At 34.4% G+C, this 12,204-nt stretch overlaps 1 protein-coding gene across 4 annotated transcripts in view; it reads right to left on the bottom strand.

The window, feature by feature from the left end:
* LOC129750747 (protein phtf) overlaps positions 1–6,274 on the bottom strand; it is a 39,745-nt gene extending 33,471 nt beyond the window's left edge. For all 4 annotated transcript variants that reach the window (XM_055745769.1, XM_055745770.1, XM_055745772.1 and 1 more), the window contains exon 1: positions 5,950–6,274. The gene's annotated coding sequence lies outside the window, so the exon portion shown is untranslated. The remainder of the gene's footprint in view (positions 1–5,949) is intronic.
* Between the last annotated feature and the right edge of the window lie 5,930 nt (positions 6,275–12,204).

The raw sequence follows: 12,204 nt of genomic DNA, 5'->3' as shown, positions 1-12,204 counted from the left end.
CTAAAATGAGTTTGGATCTAATGAATAATAATTGGTCACTGATTTGTATAATGCAGCTTTAAGTAATAAAATAGGAAAATTACATTCGTACAAGTACATTCGTAAAATCTTTGAATTTATTCAAGAGTCTGGTATATCGAGCTGTGTTGATTGGAGCATACAATAAGTTTTTTTTTCAAGAAAACCTTCAATTTCTTAAAAAAATTCTTTGCTCAGATAAAAAAGCTAAATGAGCTTAAGCTAAAGCTAAAAAAGCAAACTCTTGAACAAATTCATAAATTTAAATAAATCAAATTTTCAAAAGTTTAAGTGAGCGATTGAGGGATTTAAATCTGATTTCCGCAAACTCGATCCAAATTTTTAGATATTAGTTTGAAATTTTACTTTCGAAGAAAACTGCAATATTAATACAATGTAAAACAATACACCGAGAAAATATGCAATTCCCTGCAGATTTGTTTACAAGTTTCTTTATTAGTAAATATTTTTCATTAAATATTGATTGATTGACCATAATGAAAATCCTGTCTATGATAAAAAAAATCAGCAATTAATTCAAAAGCAAAATTTTCAAAATAAACTCCAGTTCTACTTTATATTTTTGATTTTTTTTACTCTGAGTTTTCAATTCTGGATCGCTTTTTTGAAGCTTTTTTACGTTTGAATTCTGCAAGAACTTAGAATATGAATATGAAACAAAAACTCGGGATGGTTTCTAGTTTGTTTTTCCATATTTGGAAAATTATTATTATTGAATATTCAAAATACATATATGCGGCGTTTTTTTTTTTATGCCTTATAAGAATCTAAACATCAAGTCTACACTTAAAGGTATCTGTGGTCATATTTTTAAACTTTAAATAATTTTTTTTTTCTGAAAATATAGCGTACGGAAGCTCACGTTATTCTCCAAAAATCAAAATATTGAAATAAATGTTTTCGATGAAATTTCTAGATGTTGGAAACATTTGAAAACGATGAAAAAAGATCTGCACGTCACATTTTGTTCAAATTTTCAAACCAAGTTAAATGATTCAAAAAATAGATTTTATTAATTTTTTAACGCTTACAACGAAATGGTTTTTGCTTCATTCGGCACATTTGTCTAAAACCTCAGATCTTTATAAGACACTCTAGTTACGAGATGTGGCTAAGGAATAGTGCTAAGGTGGTGCCCCAAGGATCAAATCTTCTCTCTCTCTTCCCTACAAGTTGATTTTTATGAACCTGTGAACTTAAAATGAAGTTTTAATGTATTGTTTCATATGTGTGTACTTTTGTAACTCAACAAGTCTATACAATGCCTCTTTTTGCCATCGCTGACCTTTTTTTTTTTTTTAATTTGCTTGTCCTCCTAGGCTGGGTTGCCAGGTGCCCAGATTTGTCTGTAAAACCAAGACTTTTGACCCTTCGTCCAGATATTTGTTAGACACAGATTTTGCCCAGATTTTTGCTGAGAATGCCCAGATTTTACAGACTTTTAAAATTAAGTGATGAAATCAATATTTATGTAGCGAATTTGATCCGTAAGTGCCTGATGGGACTGAAATCTCGCTTGTAATCATTGGTATTTGACCAATCATTCATTAAACATACATTTTTTTTAAATAAGATCGGCATGGTACGTGGTAAAAAACAGTGCTTGTTATATAGTTCTCAGCTCGAAAATAACCCACAGCACAAACCAACCCCCCCCCCCCCCGCTCACACGCATCGCCAAATTTCTTGTTTTATTACTACCAAATTCGTGATCTTCCTTATGCACAGACACACCCAGACTTTTTTTCAAAATTGCCCAGATTTTTTATCCTCAACACCTGGCATCCCTGCTCCTAGGGACGGCTGAGACCATTTTGGTCCATCTTGCCATTGTGTATTCCTGCGTTTTTGATGTCGTCTTATATATGTTTTTGGATTATGTTGCTGTGCTCAAATTCTCATTTTGATATCATCGAGAAATTTGACAATCTCTACCATGGATGTTTCGCAGTCTTCTTTGAAGATTTGGACCAGCGGTTTACAGTACTCTAGTACGGGGTATTTACTTCGAGCGTTGTTGTAAAGTGGGCAATCATATAGTATGTGGTTTATGTTTTCAGTTGTGTGGCATATGTCGCATAAGTCATTAGCTTCTAGTTTCCATTGAAATAGTCTGCTTTTTGTAAGAACGTGGCCTGTTCTTATACGTGATAGTATTCTTTTTTCTTTATTATTCAATATTAATTCTTTAAACCATATTCGTTTTAATGGGTTGGATTCTATTTGAGCGTAAAATCTTCCCTTGGTTAAATTTGTGTTTTGGAATTGTGAATTCCAAGAGTCCCAAGCCTCCGTTTTAGCCAGGAGAATTACGTCCCCTGCTGTGAGCGAAGTGAAATCTGATTGAACCTGTTTCGTTTTTCTAACAGCTTCCTGATCTACTAGTTCGTTGCCTAATATCCCGCAATGGCTGGGGATCCATTGGATTCGAACCTTCTTCATTTCTCTCTTAGACAGAAGTTTAAAGATGTTCCATGCGATGAAGTTTCTGTGTAGTTCTTTAGTGTTGCGTAAGATTTCACACGAGCTGGCAGAGTCTGTCATTACTACTGCTTCAGTGTATTCTTTTTGGAGGATCCAATTGAATGCCATCAGGATGGCCATCAGTTCTGCATTTGTGATGGAACAATTGTTGTTTATTTTTTTCGGATTTTAAGTGGTTACATGTCTGATCAAATAGAGCTATGGCTGTGCCAAATTCCGTTTTACTTGCATCCGTAAAGATAATATTACAATTACGATAGGTTGTATTTTTCATTTCAGTAAAACGAGTCTGCCATTGCAGAGCTGAAACGTTCTCCTTTTTCATTTTAAAGTTTCCGATTTTGGTCCGTACCGTCCAATCTATGTCCACTGTTGGAGTCCTTTGAAGCCTACTTTCCAGTGCGATGTCGGGGTCTTTAGGATGAATTTGACTAACCAAGTCTAAGTTTTGGTCAATTATTTTGGTGAAATATGAGCCATTTGGCTTTCCATCTGCCACTGTTTTCTCGACAAATTCGACAAGCTGATTCCTGTTGAAGACACTTCTTATTAACTCCCTTTTGGTTAGGAGTTCTATTCTTGTTCTCATGGGTAGTTGTCCTGTTTCAGACAGCATTACGTGAATTGGGGTCGATTTCAAATATTTTAGAGCTATTCTCAGAAAAGCGTTTTGTGCAGTTTGAATTTTTTGCAAATTGGTTTCTGCAGCCCCTCCGTAGATCTGTCCTCCATATTCTAATTTACTTCTAATCATGGCATTTCCAATTTTGACCAGTGATTCTGGATTAGCATGGGAGAAACGTCCAGCGAGAAGTTTCATGAGGGGTAGTTTTGCGATGGCTTTGTTTCTGACGCTTTCAATGTGTTTTCGGTGACACAATCCACGATCGAGTGTGTACCCAAGATACCGATGTGTGTTATTAATTGCTATTTGATTTCCATTGATTTTTACTTTCAGGTGGTCGATTTTTTTATATGAAAAGGGGATAGCAGCACATTTACTAGGGTTGACCTCTAGGTTTAAATTTTTCATTGTTTCGACTAGGCTTTTAAGAAATTCGTTAAGTTTTGATTCAGCTCCTTTCAAAGAATCATCAATTGCTAGCACAGCAATGTCATCTGCAAATTGGAGGAAAGTGCAGTTTTCTTTTTGTAATTGGTGTAATCCTGCAGTATACAGATTAAAAAGAACCGGGGACAAAGGGCACCCCTGGGGTAAACCCTCCGATACAGTTTTTCTTATTACTCCATTATCCGTTTTAAGAGCTAATCTTCTACAACTTAAGTAGGAATGCAACCAAGATATTAATTTTTGTGGGATATCTTGCGAGGCTAGAGTTTCTAGCAGTATTCCTGTTTTAACTTTGTCAAAAGCTCTCGAGATATCTAAGAAGGCCACTATACATTCCTGTTTCTTTGCTTTTGCTTCTTTAATGGAGTTTACTAGGAAGTTAACACAAGTCTGCGCCGAACAAAATTTCCTAAATCCAAAGGAATTTTCGGGAATCAGGTTCAAAATTTCGGCAATCTCTGCAATTCTATTTTTCACTACAGAGTTTATTAATTTGAGGTTCACATTCATCAGGCTTATGGGTCTTTTTGAAGCGGGGCCCACTTGTGAACGATTTTTTGGAATTGGTTTTATTTCCGTTATTCGCCACTTTTCAGGGATTTGTTCTGTCATGAAGACCATGTTTAGCATTTCACATATTTTTAGCTGAAAATCAAAATTCAGGCGTTTAATTATTGAGTATGAAACTTTATCTTCCCCTGGAGCCGAATAGTTTTTCTTTTTCCTGAGAACATCCAAAATTTCGGTCGCTTTGAGTGGAATTTCATAGCCGGTAAGTATTGGAACTGTAATATTTCGAGGAAGATTAAGATGGTTCTCATCTTCTGTGAAATAATGATTCATGAACGCTATTCCATCATCAGTTGAAATTGGTTTTAATGATTTAGATTCCCCTGTCAAAGCCGTGTCAATTCCTTTGACTATATTCCAGACATGTTTGGCCGAAGTATTTTCGTCAATTTTTTCCGAGAGTTCTTCTATGTATTTTCTCTTGGCTTTCCGAAATTCCCATCGCTGACCTTGCAGTCCAGCTGTTTAGGAAACCCGAACCCCAACATTACAAACAGAAATCATATGTTTTTGACAGTTTGCTCAGACCACATGAATTCTCTCGCTCTTTCCTAGTTCTCTCTGGTCCAGCGAATCAAAGAGAGCATGAACCACGAATGGAGTGAATAAAATGGAACAGAAGATAATTTCTAAAGTGTCCCATACGACTGATACGAGCTTCAGGTAAACACTTTTTTTACCGTAGATTTGTAACGTTTAATTAGATGACCATTTTCAAAGTTATGTTATTCAAATTTAATATGTTGTAACACAAAAAGACGTCAATGTCTCTTATAGTACTGAATGTTATAAGAAAAACTGAATATTTTTCTTATATTTTCGAGCAACTGCTATATTAGGGATTTCGAATTGATAGCATATAGGACACTTTCCACTTTGCCTAGCTCACACCGGTCTGTCCTCTTTGTGGAGTTGTTAGCCAGGGGCAGGCCGGGCGGGCACCCGGTCGAAAGTAAACGGATCGAATTTGAATCGCATAGTGAAACGTAAACAATCTCTGGTATTTCGCGCAGATGAAGGCGTTTAATCGATGAACTTTTGGCTCCCGAAACCATCAGCTGAGCGTTGTTTGTACTTGAGTGTGTTTGGAATAAAAAAATTATTTTGTGGGATTGATTGAAATGGGCTTCTTCATCATGATATGTATATCGATTGAGGGGTGCGAATAACATATAATAAGAGTCTTGAAATCAGTCATACTATCCAAAAGGATTATTTTGAATTTTGAAAAGGGTACTGCAGTGTTGAACGTTCGATAATTGAAGCATTGGAGTTCTTTCTTAGTGATATGAACACTTCAATTTGCAAAATAACAAGGAGGTATGGAGTTTTGAGGAAACATAAGTTCTTGTTTTTCAAATTTTGGATTGAAGATTTCTTACAGAATTTTGAAACAAAGATAAAACTTTGATAAAGAAAATAATGGTTTTTAGTTTATTTTTCTACTGTAAATCTTTTACTTATTTTTGATTTTAATTAATTAATATTTTGCTAGTGTTGATTAAATTGGTACTGGAGTGCTTCTTTTTTTATTATTTGATGGAGATTCTCAGATTTATCAACAATATCCGAAACTTCTACACCGCCATTCATCTTTGGTACGCGGAATTAATATCAACGCTAGGTTTTGCTTGTTTGTTGTGTACCTTTCGTTGATGTAACTTTCTTATCTAAGGACAAATCAAACAATACTTGGCCAGCATCTATTTCCAAGTGCTTTGCGGCGACTTTTAGCTGTGCCAGTAAGCGATATTTATTATTGAAATAATGTAGAGCATACTTACCAACCAGCCAATGTTAGTGAAGAAATGATGTGTGGTGTTCAACACCAGCCAAAGAGCCAGAGATCACCAGCTCGCTAATCGATATTTTGCACTATCTCATGAAGATTGATCCTAACCTTTGGTTTTCCACATTTCAAAGTGCACACATCTTAACATTCTATGTTTTCATGGACCCGTCAACAATTGTATCGCACTTTAGCCACCAAAAAGCACTAATTTTTCCAGCTGATCCGCGGTAAAAAAGCATTGAACTTAAGCAAATGAAAATTTCAACATTGATCCAACATCAAGACTTCCCACTTGCGTCAACCTTCTTCCGCGAGAGTTGGCCCAAAATAGACTGGACGAAATTATTCGTATGTTCTCTCCCGCACGCCGTGATGCGATGAATTTCGGTGTGCGTGAACGCGAAGTTCATTTCTTCGATGGGAGGCGTTCATTTCGATGCAACGAATCACCCCTCACGTCAAGGGCGTCCATGAATTCCTTATAAATTTGGTGCAAAACAAACTTATAGCGTATTTTCTTTACCCTGGTGGCAACCTAGTTTTGCACTAACTGCATTCAACTTCATATAAAAAACGCGATTACCTATTATTTACATAAGTAACAAAAAATAAAATTTATTTAACATTTTTTTCCGGGCGAATTGAAAAGAAAAACGAAATCATTCAAATCTGTAAAGATTGTAAGGGGCATAACAAGCACAGCAGCAGGTTTGTGTGAGGCCCAAATTCAAATTTAGCTAGAAATAATAATACCTAAAATGCAAAATAAATAAGAAAATTGATTTCTAAAACTAGTTCCCTGTTTAAGACCATCACATTACCTCGAAAAAATAATATATTTTACTTATACGATTTAAAAAAAAAATCAGAATCAAAGTTTCAAATCAATGCTTTTTCTGGTAAGTCATTAATAAACTGTTCTAAATGATGTTTCATATTCTGATCAAGAAGTTTGCTGAAAAATAAATTGAAAGCAGCCTGCATGCTTTACTAATTTTAAATCAATATTTAATTATTATCTTGAATTCTATAACTGTTGGCACGTACTTTCCAAATGGGACACAAATTGCAAAAATCTATAAGGCTAACACATATACCAAACATGTGGATTTTTTGCAATGAAGATATTCTAATAGGTATCAGAAATCGGTGATCTTAATTCTAAATTTTTACATTACAAGTTTTTCTGACCTTACACAATAATCATAAATAAAAGGTTTTATTTTATTGGCAATTTTGTTGAAGACGGCAAAACGATTTGACTTTTGCTTTAAAAAAAATTCTCAAATTTAATTTGGTTTAATTTTTATTTTAATTTGTCTAAATTCGTATTCAACAGAACGTAGAATAGAAAACATGCTTATGCTTGCTTATGCTTATGATACATACACAGCCAGATCTTGTCAGCATCCCGGTGAGTAGAAATAGTACATTTACTACTCATCTTAACCCGGCCGGGCCCACTGTGCAGTATTGGACGCAGCGACAACTGGAACACAGGGAGAAAGAAACGTGGACAACAGTACCATACGTTTCCATGGCTACTTATAACTAAGATTTTAACGTTGGAAGCACATATGCTAAATTTTCTGTGCTCCTTGATGATGGCCCGTATGCATTTTTGTCCTTCTGTGGATGGAAATGATGTTTTTCTGCACAGAAATCCAAAACTCCAATATTTCCTTCCAAATTTTCTTAATTTTCTCCCTTAACTTTCATTATTGTTGAAATACGATTTAAGTATTGTACTAACGTGGTTAGTAATAGTAATTTAGAGTTTCGAATTTCGACGCACTATCATTTCTGGTCTTTGACCTTGGATATAGCGCCTTTGCTCGCTCTTGAAAAGAAATATTAGAAGAACATAAAAACATAATTAGTGTTCCCAAATCCTCTTCCCATAGGAAAAATTGTTTAGAAATAATTCAATGATAAAAACAAATTGCGCATTTTACAGAGTCAAATGCGGTTGAAACTACCAATATAATATTGAAAGAAATCCTGTGGATAACATTCAGTGGGTTAATTTTTATGTGAATTTTTCAATTGAAACATACTTGTTATAATAAACCTGTTCAAAATCTATTTTATTCATCTTAATTTATTGGAAGTATTTAATTAACTAAAGATTAAGAAAAACGCATAAAAACCTATCCCTAGTACGAAAGAACGAGAATCAGAAAGGCGAAAAATTGGAATTGGCTCACCGAGTTTTCTGCATTCGCTCGTAGTCATCATCATCTTGGCCGCACATATATGTGTCGAATGTGATTCGCCTACGCAGAGACATCATCAAGCACACATCGATTCAACTTGCCTTTCTTCACTTCCTAACACCACGAAACTACCCCCTTCCTCGTTTCACCCACACATACACTGAGAAGCCATGGAAAACATTGAAACTTTTCCATACCTCCAGGAGCAGTTAACATTTTCGCCTAACCCTTAAAATTCAGAGCATTATTGGGCATAAACTCATTCAGGCAGGACACATGTTTTTTCACTTTTTCAACGTCTTAAACATTGAACCAATTGAAGTGATCGCAGTAAAGGGTGATCGGTCAAAATTTGGTCAATATCAACTTGAAGTATTTCTTTCAATTTTGCATTTAAAAAATCTGATTTTTTAAATAAACGAATTCACCGATTTACACGAATTTTCTCTCGACCAAATTTTGACCGTATCACCTTTTAGTTGAGCAAATGCTTTCAAATTTTGCCATTCTAAAGTTCGAGCTAAGTAAAAGCTATCGAAGCAATTGCTATTTCCTTATTCATACCATCTAATATCTTTTCCATCCACAATAGTGTCTGACAGAAGCAATAAAGAAAAGAAAAAAAATGAATAAATGCTCCATTTGTGTTTTAAATCAGAATCTCAAGATATTGTTTTGGGTTTTTGAGTGAAATAGATTTACTGGTTGTTGAACACAAGATATGACTTTTCTATGGAAACTTTCGTCCAAAATTCTATAGAAAACGCATTTTTAGGTTCATGTCTGAAATATTGTACCTAGCGTAACTTTTGATCCCATCGATCTCGACCTTGAAACTCACTACGAGCAATACGGCAAGTGCGAATAAGTTGGATTTTTTATTGATTTTTCTGGACGCTATCGATTCCGTTAAAGTGCGATTTTCGGTTTTCTTGTCAACAAGTGGATGGAAGCACTCAAGCGCGGTGAAGTTTTTTGTCGCGAACTGTAAATTGTTCGTAAAACTCAATTCAACACTCAATCAGCGAACTTATTGACTTCAATGCACCACAGTTAGTCAAAGAGGTGCGTCCAATAGTTCTTAAATCCGAGAACACCGACGCGATTGTTGTTAAATTTCATCACCTGGAAGGAAAACTGCGGTTCGTGAAGGGAGTGAAAAATCTTGGCAAATCGCTAACACCTAATCGTCTAGATATCCCGTCGAAAAACAAGGCGATAATAATCCAGGATCATTTAACGAAGGAAAGGCTGAAAATACATAACCGGACAAAGGATCTCGTTAAATTGGGATTGCAGAAACCTTGGATTTATCGAGGCTCAACGTGGATTTTCCATCCGGAGACCAAACAGCGACATCAAATCAAAGACGAGACTGATATTGAAGACATCGAATTTCTGCTAGTGACTCGGAGTAACCCTGAAAAGGCGAATTTGGACAGCAGTGATAAGGTAGCGTAGTTAGGTTTATTCATTTCTAACCTTTTGTTTTTAGTTTGATTAGGTATTAGGCTATGATAAATTCTGATCCGTTCTTAAATTCATTTCACGATTTTGATTCTATTTTATTAAATAATAATAAATATTTCAGTAGTGTTGATGATTATAGTAATAATTTAAAAACAGATAGCTTCTTATCAATTCTTCAAATCAATGCTCGAAGCATATCCAATATTGATCGTTTCGATACTCTTAAATTGACTATTGATAAATTAGGACAGAAACCTGACATTATTATTATAGGCGAAACATGGATAAAAAATACCCTCACGCAGCTTTATCAAATTGATGGCTATAATAGTATTTTTTCGTGTAGAAGTAGAGGTGTTGGTGGAGGTTTAGCGATCTATGTTTCTGATAATATCAACTTTAAAGTTATTGAATCTGATGAGTATATTTGCGACATTTCAAGTTTTCATTTCATTCAAATTAAAATCAGTTTAAATAAATCCCTACCATTATTAATATCTTGCTACTACAGACCACCTAACGATTATACTTTCAATAGATTTTTGCAACATTTAGAAAATAATTTAAATTCCACAAAGAACTATCCACATCTTGTTCTGGGTGATATAAATATAGACACTCTCCATTCGTCTGATAAACTGAATGATTATTACAATACATTAACCCTTCGTTTCATAAAGTTACAAATATGCAACAATTAATTAAAACTGTTCTAAACTTCACATTTAGCTAAAAAGTAAATTTTTTTTTCGATGGGAATAATATTTATAATTTCAAGATCACGTTCAATTAAAAAAAAATATTTTTAGTGTTTATAGGCACCAAAAAAACCCACTTGAATCTGAAAAATATGGAATGTGGAAAAAGCCTAATTTTTCAAATTTTTGGCCTAGTGTAATTCATATTGAGAATTTTTTTTTGACTCAAAAAAAATATTTTCGTATTCCCACTAAAGTAATTTACATTATAAACAAAATTTGAGATTTTTTTTTTGTTTTTTCTCTGATATAATGCAAATATGCAACACCATGCAACGGTAGTACCCTAGCTAGTTATATGGGTTCCATAGTGTGTTTTCGAAACTTGCATCGTTAAACAGTGTATTTGTTTCCCGATGACAATGTTTTCGTTATAAATGATTTATTATCATGTTCAGGCCGTATTAAGAGGGGGGGGATGATAAAAATTCCCCCCCCCCCCCCTGAATAAAGAGGGCCCCCGAGGTGAAAAAAATAAAAGTTTTGCTCTAAACCGTTATCAAAACTAGAAAAATATTATAAAAAGTTCAAAATTTATCAAACTTTAAACTAGGACGGGTCCGAATAATTAACTTATTTAGGATTTGTAATTCAGCGTATGTAAAACACATTATTTTGATTTTTTTTCCGCGGCCCATTGGTATAACAAATACATATTTTGAATAAAAAAAAAATGTCGGATACCTTCATAACTTGCAAAATAAGCATACACCAATTTTCAAATGTTCTATATTATTCAACGTGATTCAAACTCAAGAACGGGGCTTTATCCAGAGAGTTTAAAAATCTTAAAACAAACAACGAATACGCTTTTTTATTTTTCCACTTGAAAATTCAGTACTATCTGCCAACATTCGATAACCGAGATTTGAAGTATTGTTTTGCCTTTTTTTTTTCTTAGAGATGAATGAATGATTTGATTGAAAATTACAATGCTCATTATTTTTTACTAAAGTATGCGCCGTTTCTTATTATCAATCGACGAAATATGCTCTTTATTTATACTATTCAACCTTTTCCTGGAAGCTCTGGAAGTTGATTTTAAATTGAAACTTTTTGTTCTCGAATTTAGTTTTATTTTTATTTCTTTTTTATTCTTAAACTGATTTCAAGTTTGAATTCTAATTTTAGAATCATGTTCCAAATTCTAATGCTCATTCCGAAGAAATCTTTATTGTTCTTTTAATTTTGCCAACAAATGATATTTAATAGTTTAATGTAATTTGTAATTGGATCATTCCTTCAAAACTAAATTGAGACTTTGCTCTTCAATATCAAGTTTGTTTATTAAAACTGGCATATAGTTATGGTATGATTTAAGATTAGGAATCTTTATCAGAACCAATTTAAAAACGTTTTCGGAATTGATTTGTGTTGATTTGTTCAAGGTTATGTTCAGAAAAGTTGTATAGGTAAGAAGCTTTCCATTTTGCCGCCGGTCGTGGCCTAGAGGATAGCGTTCCAGCCATCTAAGCCAGAGTCCATGAGATCGAATCCCGATCACAGCACATATAGTGCTCTTTCCGTGGTCTGGTGGTAAGATGCTAGCCATAAAATCCTTGAAAGATGTACGCCTTAGAGTTAAGTAAATTAGATCTCTTCAAAGAAACATGAAGTTTCACTGAGATCCTATATGTGTGTGTTCGTTTTTTTTAGCACCTTCAAGCAAACGTAAGGAATAATTTCCTCAGTAGGTGGTATATTATCGCATAACTACTCCTAGCTAATTTCTCGAGAGTCTTTGTAGTCTAGTGGATAAGCTGGTGCGAGTCTGGTTCCGATGTGCCAGGCTGGGTTCGATTC

Source organism: Uranotaenia lowii, chromosome 3, assembly GCF_029784155.1.
Source record: "Uranotaenia lowii strain MFRU-FL chromosome 3, ASM2978415v1, whole genome shotgun sequence".
Taxonomy (NCBI): Eukaryota; Metazoa; Arthropoda; class Insecta; order Diptera; family Culicidae; genus Uranotaenia; species Uranotaenia lowii.
The sequence above is the reverse complement of the archived record's forward strand: the minus strand, read 5'-3'. Positions and strand labels throughout refer to the sequence as shown.